This window comes from Rhincodon typus, chromosome 22 (assembly GCF_021869965.1).
Source record: "Rhincodon typus isolate 14 chromosome 22, sRhiTyp1.1, whole genome shotgun sequence".
Classification (NCBI taxonomy): Eukaryota; Metazoa; Chordata; class Chondrichthyes; order Orectolobiformes; family Rhincodontidae; genus Rhincodon; species Rhincodon typus.
The window spans coordinates 8,525,759-8,545,037 of record NC_063353.1 but is presented as its reverse complement, the minus strand read 5'-3'; positions in this window follow the sequence as shown (position 1 = coordinate 8,545,037).

Genomic DNA, 19,279 nt, shown 5'->3' with positions numbered 1-19,279 from the left:
CCCCTCTTCAATGGATGCCTTTACCACAGTACTGTGGTCGGTTTGCTCATTCTCCCTACAGCCCATGCTCTCATCCACACAGGGAGCAAGAATGTCAAACCTGTCAGACAAACTCAAGGGCTGAGTCTCCTTCATCACCATCTCCTGGATTCCTCTACCCACCTCATTCACAGTCACGCCCTCCTGTCCCTGACCACTGACTAGAAAGGGAGGCAAAAGAGGAGGGGGAGTGGTGTTTTTGATTAGGGAAACATCATTGTTGTACTTAGAGAGGATATTGCTGGGGGATCATCCAGTGAGGCTATATGTGTGGAACTAAGAAATAAAAAGGGAATGAACACCTTGATGGGATTGTACTATAGGACCCCAATAGCCAGAGGGAAATTGAGGAGCGAATATGTAAGGAGATCTGAGATATCTGTAAGAATAATGGGGTTGAAATTGTAGTATTTTAACTTTCCAAACATAGACTGGGACTGCCATAGTGCTTGGATGTTGAGGAATGTAAGTGTGTTCAAGAAAGTTTTCTTTATCAACATGTGGATGTACCTACTAGAGAAGGAGCAAACCTTTACCTTCTCTTGGGAAATAAGGCGGGGCAAGTGACTGCGGTGTTAGCGGGGGAGCATTTTGGAACGCATGACCATAATTCCATTAGTTTTAAAATATTTCAGGAAAAGGATAGGCCTGGTCTAAAAGTTGAAATTCTAAGTTGGAGCAAGGCCAATTTTGACAGTACATTTCAGGATGTTGATTGGGGTAAGCTGTTCATAGGTAAAGAGACGACTGGAAAGTGGGAAGCTTTCAAAAGCGAGACAATATGTTCCTGATAGTGTTGTGTGTGGAAATCATACCTTACGAAATTGATTGAGTTTTTTGAAGACATAACCAATAAAATAGATGAGGGAAGAGCAGTAAACGTTATCTACATCAACGTTAGCAAGGCCTTTGACAAGGTTCCACATGTTAGACTAGTTAGTAAGGTTAGATCACATGGGATCCAAGGAGAGCTAGGCAATTGGATACAAGATTGCCTTGACAGTAGAAAACAGAGGGTGGTGGTAGAGGATTGTTTTTCAGACTGGAGGCCGGTGACCAGTGGCGTGCTGCAAGGATCAGTGCTGTGTTCAATGTTGTTTGTTATTTATATAAGCAATTTGGATGTGAATATAGGTAGCATGGTTAGTACATTTGCAGATGACATCAAAATTGGTGTTATAGTGGATAGGGAAGAAGGTTATCCAAGAGTACAAAGGTATCTTGATCAGCTGGGCCAATGGGCTAAAGAGTGGCAGATGGAGTTTAATTAAGATAAATGCGAGGTGTTGCATTTCGATAGGACAAATCAGGGCAGGACTTACACATTTAATGGTAGAGCCCTGGGGAACATTGTCGAACAGAGAGGCCTAGGGGTTCAAATACATAATTCCTTGAAGGTGACGTCACAGGTAGACAGAATGGTAGGGAAGGCATGTGACATGCTTGCCTTCATTGGTCAGTGTATTGAGTATAGGAGTTGAGACATCATGTTGCAACTGTACAGGACATTGATGAGCCATTTTTGGAATACTGCGTACAGTTCTGGTCAGCCTGCTAATGGAAGGATGTTATTAAGTTGGAAAGAGTACAGAAAAGATTTCCAAGGATGTTACTGGGACTGATGTGTTTGAGTTAAAAGGAGAGGCTGGATAGGCTGGGACTCTTTTCCCTGCTGCCTAAGGCTTTGAGAGGTGACCTTGCAGAGGTTTATAAGATCATGAGATGCATAGATAAGATGAATAGCAAGGTTTTTTTTCCCCAGGGTAGTGGAGTTCAAAACTAGAGGGCATAAGCTTAACCGTGAAAGGGGAAAGATTTAAGAGGGACCTGAGGAGGCGACTTTTTTCACACAGACAGTGCTGCATGTATGGAATGAACTGCCAGAGGAAGTGGTAGAGGCTAGTATGGTTACAACATTTAAAAGGCATTGGACAGGTGCATCAATAGGAAAGATTCAGAAGGATATGTGCCAAACACAGGCAAATGGGGCTAGTTTACTTTGGGAAACCTGGTTGGTATGGACGGGTTGGTCCAAAGGGTCTGTTTCCATGCTGCATGACTCTCTGATTCTGTGACTCTAATTTGGGGCAGTTAATCTAAGAGATGTGACTGCCTCCTGAAACACAGTGTCCAGGTAAATCCCTCTTCATGATGTGTCTTCGTATCTGAATCTCAGACTTATCTACTCTGAGCTGGAGTTCCTCAAGCAGCCAACACTTTCTACAAATGTGGTCCCTATGAACCACAATGGGGTTCACCAGCTCCCACTTCACACAGTTAGAACATATTGCCTGGCTCTTCATCTCTAGTTTAATTACTTAGTTCTTACTTTGATTTTTAAAAATGTCATACTTGTCTTTTAGTTTGTAGCCTGCAATATTTCCCCTATTTACCTTCAATCTAAAAGTAACTCATAATAGATAGTCATATTAGTCGCTATCACCAACCAATGAAATTACGGTTTGCCTGAGATTTCACTGTTTTGTGCTGGACCCCTGATACATAGAAACATAGAAGATAGGAGCAGGAGGTAGCCATTCGGCCCTTCGAGTCTGCTCTGCCATTCAACACAATCATGGCTGATCATCCAACTCAATAGCCTAATCCTGCTTTCTCCCCATAACCTTTGATCCCATTCACCCCAAGTGCTATATCTAGTCGTCTCTTGAATACGTTCAATGTTTGACATCAATTACTTCCTGTGGTAATGAATTCCTCAGGGTCACCACTCCTTGGGTGAAGAAATGTCTCCATCCTAAATGGTCTACCCCGAATCCTCATACTGTGACCCCTGGTTCTAGACACACCCACCATCGGGAATATCCTCCTTGTATCTACCCTGTCTAGTTCTGTTAGAATTTTATAAGCTTCTATGAGATCCCTCCTCATTCGTCTGAATTCTCATGAAAACAATCCCAACCTAGTCAACCTCTCCTCATACGTCAGACCCGGCATCCCTGGAATCAACCTGGTAAACCTTCGCTGCACTCCCTCGAGAGCGAGAGTATCGTTCCTCTGAAAAGGAGACCAAAACTGCACGCAATATTCCATGTGTGGCCTCACCAAGACCCCTGCAACTGCAACAACACATCATTGCTCCTGTACTTGAAACTTCTCACAATAAAGGCCAACATACCATTTGCCTTCATTACTGCCTGCTGTACCTGCATGCTTACCTTCAGCAACTGGTACACAAGGTCACCCAGGTCCCACTGCATACTCCCCTCTCCCAATTCACAGCCATTCAGGTAGTAATCTGCTTTCTTGTTTTTGCTTCTGAAGTGAATAACCTCACATTTATCCAAATTATATTGCATCTGCCATTTATTTGCCCTCTCACCCAACCTGTTGAGATCTTGCTGAAGGATCTCGTCACAGTTCACCCCTCCCCACCCAATCTGCAAACATGGAGATGTTACATTTCGTTCCCGCATTCAAATCATTAATATATATTGTGAATAGCTGGGGTCCCAGCACCGATCCCTGTGGTACCCCACTAGTTACTGCCTGCCAATTTGAAAAGGACCCATTAATTCTTACTCTTTGTTTCCTCTCTGCCAACCAGTTTCCTGTTCATCTCAATACACTTCCCCCAATCCCACGTGCTTTAATCTTGCACATTAATCTCTTACGTGGGACTTTGTCACGCACTTTCTGAAAGTCCAAATATACTACATCGGCTGGCTCTCCCTTGTCAACTCTACTAGTTACATCTTCATAGAATTCCAACAGATTTATCAAGCATGAGTTCCCCTTCATAAATCCATGCTGACTCTGATTCTGCCACTTGCTTTCTAAATGATCTGCTATAAAATCTTTGGCAATGGATTTGAGAAGTTTCCCCATTACCAATGTTAGGCTTACTGGTCTATAATTCACTGTTTCCTCTCTGCCTCCCTTTTTGAATATTGGACTGACATCGGCCACCCTCCAAATTGCAGGGACTGTTCCAGAGCCCATAGAATGCTAGAAGTTGACCAACAATTTATCCACTATTTCTAGAGCTACTTCCTTGAGTACTCTGGGATGTAGATTATCAGGCCTTGGGGATTTATCAGCTTTCAATCAGCACCACTTCTCTCCTAATATTGATCTCCCTCAGTTCTTCCCTCTCACCAAATCTTGCATCCTCCAACAATTCTGTTATCTGGTATCTGATCTTGGAATTTGATTTATCGTGTTTAGAAAATAAAAGCCTTACAAAGTATGAGGCAAAAAAGCAAGCAAAACGTTTCTCTTCCCCTCTGCACCGAATTCCTACACTGCCTTCAAATCCCCCCAAACTATATACTCACTTGGGCTATGTCACTCTCTGGACGTGATCTCTCCTTCTTGAATATGCAAAGCTTACTGAACCATTTCTGTATACTCTCTGTTTTCTGCCAGCCAGCCAATTTTCTATCTAAGGTAATATGTTACCTGCTATACCATGAGCTTTATTTTCCATAATAAACATTCAGTTATTGTGAAATGCCTTCCGGAAATCCAAGTACAGGACAACTATATGCTCTCCTTTGTCCACAGAACACGTTACTCCTTCAAAGAAATCCAATGAATTGGTTAAACATGATTTCTCTTTGATGAGACCATGTTTACCTTGCCCAATCACCTTTCATTTTCTAAGTGTGTAAATTCAATCTCTTTAATGCTTACTTATAGTACCCAGTCCATGATAGACATTGAGCTAACTGACCTATAGTTCCCTGTTTGCTGCCACCATCCCCGTTTGAATAGAGGATTACATTTGTCACTTTCTCGTTTGATGAAACTATTTTCTGAACCAAGAGGGTTTTGGAAAATTAACACCAATGCAGCTAATAGCTTACTTGTCACCTTCCTTTACATGCTAGGATGAAATCCAATTGGAGTAGGAGCCTTGTCAGCCCACAGCTGCATCAGTTTGCATAGTCCTACTTTCGTTATAATTTCACTAAATACCTCTGTTCACTTCCACCTCCCGATATATAGCTATTACTGGCATCTTTTTGTCTTCTTTTTGTGAAGACAGAAGCAGAAATAATTAATTTCATCCAGCAATTCCTTATCAACAGGGTGGCTCAGTGGTTAGTACTGCTGCCTCAAAGCATTAGGGACCTGAGTTTAATTCTACCCTCGGGCGACTATCTGTCTGGAGCTTGCACGTTCTCCACGTATGTGTATGGGTTTCCTCCCACAGTCCAAAGATGGACAAATTGGGAGGATTGGCCATACTAAGTTAGCCATAGTGTTCAAGGATGTGAAAGTTAGGTGTGTCAACCATGGGAAATGCAGTGTTATAGGGATAGGGTAGGGGGATGTGTGTGGGTGGGATGCTGTTCAGAGGGTCAATGTAGGCTTGTTGGGCAAAAAAGCCTGTTCCACACTGTAGGGATTCTATTAAACCTAATTCTCACTTTTTAAAGGGCTGGCGCTCACTTTACTACATATAGGCTAACTAGTTTCCTCTTATACTGGAATTTCTGTCTCCTGAGTAACCTTTTAGTCATTTTCTGTCATTCTTTATATTCTGACCATTTACCTGACCTGACACTCATCTTTGCAAGTCTATATGCTTTTTCCTTAAGTTTGATGATTTCCCTAACTTCTTTAGATATGTACAGATGGTGGAGAATTTTTCTTGATTGTAAAATTTACCTATATTGAGAATTCTGAAATATTCCCTTAAATTTGCGCCCTTAAATATCCCCTTGCGTTATCTCTATTCTTTGAAATAGTACGTTCTTCACATTTGACCTTATGACCCCAGTATTTAGTTTACAACCCTCTCTACTTCCCTAGCTGCCATTCACAAGAAAACTGACCTTAGCATGTCCCAGTGCATACTGTCCCAATGGTACAGCTCCTATTTCCCCCAGTACTGATACTAATGATCAATGAACCACAACACTCTTCTCCCATACCCTTCTTTGAGCCATGTATTCAACTTTCTCATTTTATGTACCCTGTACCAATTACCAACACAGCTCATGTAATAGCCGAGAGATTATAACCTTTGAGGTTCTGCTTTTAATTTAGTGTCAACTTCTTCACGTTCTGCACTCAGAAATTCTTTCCTAGTTTGACTTGCGTTATTGATGCCTACATGGACCAACGGATCAATGGATCCTCCACCCCACCACTGCAAGTACCTTTCCAAACTTGAGCAGAATTCCTGAACTGTGGCACTGAGTGGGCAGCAGAACCTTCTGGACTATCACTCTTTGCTGCAGCTAATGGTGTCAATCCTGTTCAATAAACTATCCCCTCACTCCCATTACATTCCTTGTTGCTTTCCCCACTTGAATGGCTTCCTGTACACGGTACCATAGTCATCCACCTTTCAGACTCCCCGCTCTCATCCAAAAATGCTGAGAGAACCTCCAACTTTTTGGATAATTACAGACAGTCCTGTACTCCTGCCCTCTGGGTCCCTTTACCTGCCTCACTCACAGTCTCACCCTCCTATCCCGGATCAGACCAAAAATCAGAAGATCCTATCCTAAGTGATGTGACTACCTCCTGGGTACAGAGATTGCAGGTAACTTTCCCCCTTCCTGATGTGTCCCAGTGTTTTTAATTCAGTCTTCAGCTCATAAATTCTTGAGCTGAAACTGCTTGAGCTTCAAACACTTCCTGTGGACATATTTGTCCTGGAACACAATGGTATCCAAGACCTCCCACATACTGCACCTTTAACGTGGAACCTGTTGAATTAATTAGTTGATTGTATTAATCACTTACTTATTTAGATTTTGGTCCATTTTAATAATATTACTATCAGCTTGTATAATAGTTCCATTTCAATACAATAACAAAATTTAACTAGTCATTTGTGAAATTCCAACAGCAGACTATGTAGGTTGTAGGAAAACAAAGGCTAAAGTATTAAAACATGTTTAGTGACCACGATCGCATAAAAATATAATTAACTTTTTTCTAAGCATGCCATACACGTCAGGTAATAGGAAAACCAAAACAGTCAATTAAACCTGCATCGTAAATACCGATACCAGATCTTGAAGAATGGTATAGGATAGTCTTAAAGGATTATGTAGGACCTAAAGCCAGAAGCAGGAAGCGACATATTTTTACAATTATGGATGTTATGAAAGTTTGGGTCAAGAAAGGAGGCATCCTCTTAGGAATAGGAAACCAATTGTTAAGTCAGGTTTGTGAAGAAAGATGCATGTAAGTTGTACAGAATTTTGAACATAGTGTAACATGTTCATTGAGGAGGGTGGAGTGGAATACTTCACGCTTGTGACCATTGATACAAACCGATAAACCTGTTTATTTCCACATTGGCTGTCATTGTGCTGCACAAAGTTTATTCTGTCAGTGAAAATATCACAGTAGATAAGGAACCCACTATCCTACTCACACTTAGCACCTCCAACGTCCATGTAAGTGCCTGAGGGGTTGGAAATTCAGGATGCATTCCCTTTGAGAGTGAATGCTATTGCCTTGTCACGTTTGCAGGCAGTGTGAAAGATTGTACCTCTCTGAACACTCCAGCTAAATTTTCTAACCAGCATGATCTTGACCTCAGCAATAACCATTTACATAAGAATGTTAGTTGGGTGCCAGAACTCCACATTGTTGGGTATAACATCCTGACATGATTCTCAATGCCTGATGCATCTGGCATACCTTAGTTCCCATAGGCCTACCATGCAAGGAAACATCACACCAGCAGCAAGGTGTGCATAGGACACCAAACAAGTTCAAGTTACGAATGCCCACCATTGATGTAATTGCTGTGTATGTACAACAGGAATTGAATGGAAGGCCTCTTCAAAGTCTATTATCCTTGGTAGTACTGGTATTGCAATGAAGCCACTTAGATTAACATGAAACTCCAAGGGCCAAGAATTCTCAGATGCTGGCCTTCTGTTGCGACTGTAACTCTAGGTCCTTTCTTGCTACAGCAGTACACTGCATTGGTGGGACCACACTTAGAATACTGTGTCGATTTTGGATTCCTTATTCAAGATAGAATGAACTTGCATTGAAAGTACTTCAGAGAATCAGAGAAAGTTTGTTAGGGATTCATTCTGGGATGAGATGAGAGTGGATGGGGGGGGTAGTCTTAGGAAGAAAGTTTGAGCAGTGTGGGCTTATACACATTCGAGTTAAGAAGGATTTCTTGTTGAAACATATATGACTCTGAGGGTAGTTGACAGAGTAGATGCTGAGAAAATTTTCCTCTTGCAGGGGTTTATAGATGTGGGGATAGTTTACAAATATGGGGTCTCCTGTATTGAATGGAAGATGAAGAGGAATTTTTTTGTCTCCCAGGGATTTGTCAGTGTTTTGAATTCTCTTCCACCTGGAGCAGTGGCGGCTGGTTCATGAAATATATTCAAGGTTGAGTTAAATCAACTTTTGATTAACAACCTGCTCAAGGACTATAGGGTCCAAGATGGAAATTAGAGTTAAGGCCATAATTAGAGCATCTCTGATCTAACTGAATGGTGGAGGATGCTGAAAGGATTCATTCTTCTACTCTTGCTCCTAATTTATACATCCTTACGCTATCTCAAACAGTAGACCTCAACAATCATTAACCTCCAACCCTCACAATATCAATATATCCTTATGTCTTTTCCTCAGAAACTGCATAACCAGTGGGCCGACGTTGAAAAGTTACTGGCTAGAGGGGCTGCACAGCTCACACACTGACCCAGCAGCGTGCCTAAACTCTAGGATTGGGTTTCACACCACTTCCCAACCCAGGTGCAGAGCCGTTTGGACTCCTGTATTGCCTCTTTTAAGGCAAGTCCTTTTGAGTGCCACTTCACAGTGTTATGGCCTTAGTTATTCACTTCATTTACTCACAACTTGGATAATAGCATAGGAAGTCATATATTCAAATTTGCTGATGACACAAAGTTAAGCAACTTCATCAACAGTGTAGATGATGGTATAAAACTACAGAGGAATATTGATAGATTAAGTGAATGGGCAAAACTGTGGTGGATGGAAATCAATGTAAGAAAGTGTGAAGTTATTAATTTTTTACTGATAAAGGATAGATTAGGGTGAGTTCGAGATGATATGAAGTTAAACACAATGGATATCCTTGGAGACTTGGAAGTTCAGGTGCTCAGATCTTTAAGATGTGATGAACAGAAAATAATCAAGAAAGCTAATGGGATGCTAGCCTCTATATCTGGAGGACTGGAGTGTAAGAACGCAGAAGTTACACTGCAGCTACATTAAACCCTGGTTAGGCCCCATTTGGGGTAATGTGAGCAGATCTGGCACCAAACCTTAGGAAGGACAGATTGGCCATGGAGGCATTACAATGTAGGTTTACACAAATGGTACCTGGACCTCAGGGGTTAAATTATAAGGAGAGATTACACAAGTTAGGCCTGTTTTCTCTAGAATTTAGAAGGTTAAGTGGTGATCTGGTCAAGGTCCTCAAGATATTAACAGCAAAAGACAGGGTAGATAAACATTTTATTTGTTTTAACTATTTTCTTTGATTGGAGATTCTAGAGCAAGGGACATAGTCTGAGAATTAGGACCAGACCATTCAGGAGAGATATTAGGAAGCAAGAGTCCTCGATATTTGGAACTCTCTTCCACAAATGGAAGTGGATGCTTGATCAGTTGTTAATTTTAAATTGGAGATAATTTTTTGTTAAGCACAGATATTAAGGGATATGGGCCAAAAGCAGGTGCATGATGTTAGGCCACAGATCAGCCAAGATCTCATTGAATGGAGGAACAGTTCTGAGGGGCCGAATGACCTACTCTTTCCTAACTGGAGATTACAGGTCCTCCCTGGTTTCAAATATACCATGCACGAAAGTCCTATTGGCCGAGAGCTGCCATCCAATCAGAGGCCTACAGCTTTACTGAACGGCAGTGCCATGAGGTAAGTGGTGGCTGGTACTGGTACCACACCCACTGGAGGCCTAGGACCATTGCTGGCTACCAGGTCCCAGGTGAATGATGTTGGGAGAGGGGTTCTTGGGATGGGGAAGGTCAGCAGCAGGGGTGAACGGTGTGAGGTGACTTTCGTCGGGCCCTCCCCTTCCTGATGCTACATTCTTTGATAAGAAAATGGTGTTTTTTAATGTGTGGAGACCCTGGGAGACCACAAGCTGCCTTGCCAAAGGTTTTCTTGTCATGTTCCCCACATACAGAGCTCTCCACCCATCAGTGGACTAATACTAACGGTGCCAGGATCAGCATCTTCAATGGATATGAATTGCTCACTTAAGACCTTCAGTTGGCAGTGGGTTAGGAAGATCGTCCATTGACATTCCAGGTGAAAGCAGGGAGGTAGCAGGGCTCTCAGTTGCCATCCTCCTGCCAGATTAAATGTCCAGCCACCACCAAACTTGCCATGATGGAGAATATTGAATTCTGGTCCAGTTCTGTAAACAGGCTGCGAATGTATGGATGTCACTTTTGCTTCTTGTGTCAGCACCTCAGTCATTTTCCTATATATCAGTTGTGGATTACTGGTTCTGCTCTCACATTTGAGCTCAAATGTTGTGGGTTGCAATCCCATTTCAGCAACTTGAATTAATAGTCTTGACTGACATTTATAGCGCTGAGTAGAAGGAGCTCTGCGATTGTTGCAAAGCTCAGCTTTGATGAATACATGTGACTACTTCTGCTGTGGCACGATGCCATAATAAGTGAAGCTCCACATTAGTGCCAATTAAAAGACACTAGTCATCCAACATGCAGGTGAGGCATTTTTCATTTCCTGTTGCTCTTGGAAAACTTGTAGAAGAATTGTCTTTTGAGGAATTCTGGTGAGCTGCTGGATTTGGAAGGGAATGTCGCTCAACCTCGGGAAGAGAAATTCTGTGACTTGTTAGCAAGGAGGCCGTAACAAATTTGTCGTCACATCAGTCGCAGCAGTGACACTGCTTTGAAAGCATTTCATTGTTTGTGAAGCATGTTTAAATGTCCTCAGATTGTGAAAAGCTTGATAAAAAAACAACTGCCAAATGACACCGGAGGCTGTTCAGTTTTGTTGTGTGTGTACATACCATTTGGAAAATAGATTTAATCTGTTGAAACTCATTTTACATAGTTGACAGGAGAGGCAAATATCACCCCATTAAACTGATGTTATGTTTTGCAATTAGGTGACTGTTCCCAATGAAATCCATTTTATGGGCCGAGAATGCATTTTACGATAACACTCACATTCCCATGTAACTTTCTGGCTTACTCATTTTAATAGGCCTAGAACACTGCAAATAATTAATCTCGAAATACTAGCCGAACACAGTGGTACTTTCTTGCAGGATGCCATCCATGTATTCAGCCTGTTCCCAAATAAATAGAAATCTAGAAAGAGGATCATGTCTGAACCCTCGTTGTCAGGCTATTAAACTGGAACATTGATTAGCCCCAGCAACTGTGTGCACTAAGCCCTAGAAAACCCCAGATCTTCTGAACTTTTTTTGCACTTTGATAAAAACCATCAAATACAACACTATCTGATCTCAGAGATAGTAAGAACTGCCAATGCTGGAGTCTGAGATAACACAGTGTGGAACTGAAGGAACACAGCAGGCCAGGCAACATAAGAGGAGCAGGAAAGCTGACATTTTGGGTCAGGACCCTTCTTCAGAAGATTTTTTGCCTGGCCTGCTGTGTTCCTCCAGCTCCACACTCTGTTATCACTATCTGATCCTAATTTGACCAATTTACTTTTTCGTGCAAAGTGAAACTTGGCATTCGGAAAGATTGATATTTTAAAAAGAAAGCAAAATTTCTAAGTCGTATTCTTGGATTCCCTTTAATTGAATATTCCGCATTTAAAACTAAATTACTATTAATCTATTTCATTGGCAGAAAAGTGCATCATAAATGCAAGTTTTTGTAATGACGAGAATTTAACTTAAGGGTATAGATCGTGTGTCATAACTCCATACAAACAAACCCGATGCTAACTAATAAAGGATTTGACAAAAACAGGTCTGCAAGTAACTCACCTCTGGATTCCCCATTGCTTGTCCACTATCTACAAGGCACAAGTCAGGAATGCGATGGAACACTTGCCCCTTGCCTGGATGGGTGTAGCTCCAACAAGACCCAAGAAGGTTGACACCACCCAAGATAAGTCAGCTGACTGTTACCACCTTGACCATTCACTCCCTTCAATGTTGCAGGATAACAGCAGCGAGTGCTATAAACAGGATGCACTGTAGTTTCAACAGCACCTGCCGAACCCACAATTTCTACTGGCGTAGAAAGAAAAGAGCAGGAGGTGTGTGAGAACACCGCCAGATTCCCCTCCAGGCCGTACACCATGCTCACGGCCTGTGTGTCGAAATCCTGGAATTCACTCCACCAGTGTTGTACCCCCACAACACGGACCACGGCGGTTCGAGAAACTATCTCAACTCCACCTTCTCAAGAATAATGAGAGATGGGCAACAAATGCTGGCCCAGCCAGCGATGCCCTACATTCCACAAAAGAATGAAACAAAATACAAATTTACTTTGTTGAATATACCTTGGTGACCTGTGCAAGCTGGGTGAATAATAAGCTTAAAGCAAAACTGAATGCTCGGTGCTTTTAGCCAGCAAGGTCAGGTCAGGCAATGCTGAACACATTTGCCTGAGTGACAATGTTTTAACATTGTGAAAAGCATCCTCTATTACACTTGGGCTGTTTTCATTCTGTTGTTAGAATGGCAAACCTTATGATTTCTCTTAGTCAGTTCAGAGTCATTTAACTATATCTGAACAACAATTGCATAGCTCAGCTCTGGAGTTGCACTGTTAGTGGATTGTTCAGCATACATGTTAAAAAATGCCATTTGTTTTTTTTGCATCCTTAGAACCTGGCGTCCCTCAGTACATTGCCAAACAATAAAATGAACAAAAGCCAATTTGAACAGTGTTCTTCTGATTTACAGAGCTTGAATGGATTGGTTCAAGCTTACTGGATTGGAATGATCTTACTAGTTACATTAAGAAATACCATCCAGCTTATATCTGTCCAAAAGTTAAGTAATATTGAAAATTATGGTTTGCACTCTATGAAAGGAAAGTGCAGAGATCAGCACACAGTGTGCAGCTTTGAGTGACACTGAATTCCTTTGTGTAAGTTTAATTAACTTGAATTAACACTGCAGAGACCTCAGCCCCAATGGAAGATACAGGTAGGGCCAAGGAACCAGAAAGCAGAGTTGCTCGAATTTAATGGCAGGAGCTCATGACTATTATTTAATTCTTTCTCCTTCAAATCGACAGTCCGGCCGGTCCTCAGGAGCAAACATTTCTTGATGGTCCCTGGCAACCAGAAGTGTTGGAATTCAGCCTTTGGGACCTGGGGAGGAGAGAGAGGTCGGTGCGATGTGAATGGGGTAATTCAGGCAGAAAGTACTTCTTCTGGTGCTCCTGACTCATGTTGTACAAGAGATTTGCCTCATGCAGGCCAGCTATCCCAGCTTCCCTTGCATTGCTGTGTTTCCCTGGTTTGAAACCAGTTTCCCAATTGCTAATACCTTGGTAAGATAATCCCCCTCTCTTCAATGCAACACTTCCTCATCTCGAAAACCATGACAAGAGAAATGGCAACAGGCGTGTGCTCAGGGGGCATCAGGTTGCCAATATTTTCATTTTTAATGCTAGCTCTGAGCCTCATTTCCTGTCACAGCTAGGTGTGAAGGATGGGGCGGGGCTTAACATCATGATCAATTATTCTGAACAGTCCTGTTATATATTTAACTGCTTGGGTAAGATAATGAAATCAGTGATACTGGCAGGAAAGCAATGGGGTAGATGAACAACACACAGTTGCAACTTACTTGGTGCAATATCATTGGCTCGGGTTTTCAGCGATTTCCGTTATAATCAACAGAAAGTGACTTAAAATCCAATAATTGGGAATTTGAATTTAAAACAATAACAATCAGGCAAAAGAACATCGTGAAGAAGAAGTGACCATGCCCCTATTTTGTTTCCATAAGGATTGAATTGACCCACTAATTTGCCTTTACCTGGTCTGGCCAAATGCACTCCAGTGCCACATCAAAGTGCTGAACTCTTACCTACTCTCTAACATCTTCGTCTCTGGTTTTTTAGCCACTTTGCTATGCTTTATTGAACTCTGAATTTATTCCCAACAAGTTCATTGACTTGCTTTTTGCATAAAATGCATAAGTATGTTGGAGTTAAATGATCTTGTTAACGAACTGACACGTAAGTGATAGAATAGTTAGATTGTACTTTATCATGTTGACACTCCCATTTCTTACACCGTTCGTAGGTTTTATGGAGAGATGTTCATGAATGAATAGAATCTTGTTGTTTCAGAAAGTCTAAATTTATAATAATTGAATGTGCAGAACATTTGTGAGGCTGTCATTCTGTCTTTGCCACACTCTCTGCCTTTTCAAAATATCGTGAACCATGGAATATTTACATCATAACTTTGGTCTCTGTTGCATAAGATCAGTGGTTCTGAAAGGGTTAATGCTGAAGTTTGCAATAAGATCTACCCAATCTGATGATGTCAGATTGGATGAGAAGAAAGAACACCTTAGAGTCTCACAGGGGACAGGCTTGTTATCTGAGGCTTCTCAATAATCTTAGTCAGAATGTCTACCTCCCTAATGTAACTTTTAACTGATTCTAATCATGGAATAGTCTCGTTTCAGACAAAACCACACCTCGTTAGACTATCTCAGATATTGAAGCTACCTTGGTTGTCCTCGACTACTTAAGACAAAGCAGGCCCAGTCATATGTTGGTAATTGTTGGTATTGCCTGCTAATAGGATAGTCACAATTATAACTTTGGAATGGCATTTAGATCTAAAGCATTTACGTCCAATTCTGCAGCTTGTTGTGATTGTAACAAGGTCAGCCAGGTGGACCTCATTGAATATGAGTTCCATGATTGTGTCTGTTAACCTAGTCCCATCAGGGAGCCCCGGCTGACAGATAAGAACAGGAATGTCAGACATCCTGTTCACTCTGAGGGAGCTGGATCAGTGTCAAGGACTCTCCACATGTAAATGAAAGGTGACTTGTTGACGGGATACCAGCCTCAGTGGAGTTATTTCAATGGTGAGGAGAGAAAAGCACACTCCTGAAGAAATTTGTTCGCAACTGACTTGATAGAGGTGTACAAAATGATCAGAGGTATAGATAGAGTGGAAAGCCAGAGGCTTTTTCCTAGGGTGGAGGTAGCTATTATGAGAGGGCATAGTTTTAAAGTGAGTGGAGGTAGATATAAGGGAGACGTCAGAGGTAGGTTCTTTACTCAGAGAGTGGTAGGGGCGTGGAATGCATTGCCAGAGAGGATAGTGGAGTCGGCTTCATTAGGGGCATTTAAGCGGCTATTAGATAGGCATATGGATAATAGTATAATGTAGGGGTGGAGGTTAGATAGACCTTAGGTTTAGGGTAAAAGTTCGGCACAACATCGTGGGCCAAAGGGCCTTTCCTATGCTGTACTGTTCTATGATCTACGTTCTAACTGTCGCCTTTGAGTCGGGGTGAGCATTTTAAGCATCATGCCGTCATTTGAGAAGCTTGACTCGTTCGGTCTGGCCATTAAAGACTGGGCACAATATTGAAAAGAATTTGTTATTTTTTCTGGGCAAATGACATCAGGGCAGATGAAAAGCAATGAGTAATAATTCTGACAACTTGTGGACCCGCAGCTTTTTTAGTTATTAGGAGTCTTAACTTTCCTTGAGGTATCAGATACTAAAACCTGAGTAGAGGAACTCTAGATCAGCCCACAGTAAAACGCCAAAACAAAGCTAAGCCTCAGCCAAATGGTTAAAATTTTCTTCAGGATTCGGGCCATCGAGCTATTGTAGTTGGCTCCCAGTATGCAGACTCAGGACAACAAAAGGGTCCCATTCAACTTAAATTGAGCAACAGAACTTTTAGGCCGATATCCAGGAGAATACACACCCTAGAAAGTCCACCTACTTCTGGTTTGGAACAGTTAAATTGCTCAACGACATCCACATCAGAACCAATCAAAATAAACTTCTGATTAAATGGTCACCCGATTCTAATGGAGCCCTTAAGTTAGCACCAGACTTTAGCTAGATTTTTTTTTTCTTCATTTATTCACAGGATGAGGGGCTTCACTGACAAGGCCAGTATTTATTGCTCATCCCTAATTGCCTAGAGGGCAGTTAAGAGTCAACCACATTGCTGTGGGCCTGGAGCCATGTGTAGGCCAGACCATGTAAGGATGGCATTTTCCTTCCCAAAAGGACATTAGTGGACCAGATAGGTTTTCCAATAATCGACAATAGATTCATGGTCATTGTTGGATTCTTAATTCCAGATATTTATTGATTCAAATTCCACCATCTGCCATGGCGAGATTCGAAACTGGATCCCCAAAAGATTATCTGGGTCTCTGGATTAACAGTCCACCAATAATTAGGCCATTACTTCCCCAGCAACTGAGAGCCCATACCAGGGAAGATTTATAGATTAAGGGTAAAACTTTGGGGCGTTCCGGTCTCTTATGAGAAGTAGCTGGTTCAGTTACCACTGACTGTAGTAAAAGACTTGTGCCTAAGCTTGATTGGGCAAAATTGGCTGAGAAAGATTCACCTAGATTGGCTCCACATTTTTTGATTAGAAAATGGCACCTTTGAATCGACCCTTTAAAAAGGGTCAGCCTTGGAAATGGACACATAGCCAAGTCATAGCTGTCAGGGAAGTGAAAAAACAGCTATCGTCCTCTAAAGTGTTGGCACATTACGATTCCACACAAGATGTGGTGTTGACATGTAATGTCTCCCCGAATGGCATCAGGATAGTATTAGCTCATAGGTGGCCCAATGGAGAGGAACGTCCAATAGCATATGCATCCAGGACTTTGGCTAATGCAGAGTGTAAATACACCCGGATAGAGAAAGAAGGATTGGCAGTCAGATATGGAGTCAGGATGTTCCACCAATACCTTTACGGACATGAATTTGTAACCATAATGGATGACAAGCCCCTGCGAGGTCTAATTAAGGAGGACGACCCTCAGCTGTTCATTATGGTTTTAAATTTTTTGGACACACTTCCAGTCACAGCTGTCAATATGAGACTTTGGACACAGAAAGATCCAGTCCTGGCAAAACTGAAACAACTGGTGGTGATGGGGAAAACCAAAGAGCCATCACAAGCACTTTTCGGTCCTGGAGAGTCCAGATCCCAGCTGAGGTTGGCATATTATTATGGGGAACAAGAGTGATTGCCCTAAGCAAAGGTCCCCACCTGATACTAGTTGAACTCCACCAGGGTCATCCAGGGGTTTCCAAAATGAAGATGTTGGCGAGAAATTATGCCTGGTAGCCAGGACTGGATGCAGACATAATGGCATTGGTGGGGCAGTGCCCAGAGTGCCAACAAGGACAAAAATTACTGCCATCAGATCCCCAACATTCATGGGAATGGCCAGGTAAACCCCAGACTCAGTTAGACGTTAACTATGCAGATCCTTTCATGGGCTCAATGTTCTTACTCATTTTGGACGCCCATTCAAAGTAGCTGAACATGCAAAGAGTTCATTTGAAAAAACACAGGGGTGACAATAGAAAATCCATGCTCATCTTTTGCAATACACAGATTCCAGGAAGCGTCGGTCACGGATAATGGACTATCGGTTACCAGCAGGGAATTTGAGTATTTCCTAAAGTTGAATAAGATTCAACATAAGGACAGCTCCATACCATCCAACATCCAATGATCTGACAGAAACAGCAGACAAAACTTTGAAGGCAGGCTTAAAGAAACGGCCTACAGGTTCACTAGATACCAAATTGACACATTTGGGGAGGGGGGAGGGGGAGGGGGGAGGTGGGAGTGTGAAACAGCATTGGGAATGCCAATGCCCGATACATAACTTCGCTAAGTGAGAGAAACAGTTTAATTCGGGGGACAAAGTTTTGCATAGGAACCGCAGGAATGGCCCTTCATGGGTAAGAGGCACAGTTGACATGAGATCAAATCCAGTGACATATAAAGTTTGGGGAGGTGTGACGGTCCAAATCAACCATGTGGACCATATGAAAGCTACAATCTCTCAAATGGTGTGGGAACAAACCATGGCTGGTTACTCATCAGCCTTTCCGACTGTTTCAGAACGCACGGGGCCTCCCACTGCAACGTTAAAGATACGTCGGAATCTGACATGGACATGGTGGATGTCATGGCCTCGTTGACTTTACCACCTGAAGAAGAGAATGAATTTCTTCTCAGACATTCGGGCGGGCAAAAGGTGAGCTACTCTGCGTTACATGCCATCCTTATCAGAGGCAGAGTTGGGGGAACCTGACCTGTTGCTAAAACATCCCCAGGAGGAGCTACAAGGAAAAGAACCGGCCTACGTCCTCACACTCAGAGGGGGAGGGACGTGGTGATTTTAATGAGGTCAGCCAGGTGTTGTTGTTCCCTGATTGGGACTGTTAATCTGGTTCAATCAGGGAGCCCTGGCTGACAGATAAGAACACAAGTGTCAGGCGTCCTGTTCACTCTGAGAGCTGGCTCTGAGGGAGCTGGGTCAGTGCCAAGGACTTACCATGTGTAAATAAAGGGTGACTTGGAGATGGGATATGGCCTCTGTGGAGTTATTTCACACCTATCTTTGCACATTCATCTAATTTCACTGATTTTTACTACGATTCCCAGCATGGACCTCACTGACTACACAAAAGGGCTTGGCCTCTCAATTGTGTAATAGCTGCTGCCTTCTGTTGCTTGACACCTGATGCACAGTTGAGAAGTCCATCAGAGGACACCAGCAATAATGTCACTGAACTCTCACTGTAACTTCCACAAATCAGTCTATCTGGCTTCATTGCCTATATTCAGTTCCTGCATCTTCTGCCTTTCCTTTAAAGGACATTCAAATATGTTTTGCTTTAAAATACAATCCATACGCAATCTCAGAACTCTGTGAAGAGAACAATCATCACCAAACACAAAACGTAACGAAAAGCCGAATGGGCAGAACGGCTTTTCTCAGTCCATTGCTCTCATTTGTGTTTCTTTCTTGAAGTTATGGTAACGTATCACAACAGGCCCTCATAGGGCACCAACTGGGGATTTATTGACGTGTTTTGGTGTCGATCCTGCTTTATAAATGACATGCATTAGAGTCTGCTCTGTGTAAGAATTGAGCATTTTAGTGATTTGTGTTGGCAATCCTGTTTTCTGCAGAATTTGAAAAGCTTGCGTTTGAAAAAAAAACTGAAAATAAATTGAAAGGGACTTTGTGCTTCACTGCAGGCAATCATCATGAA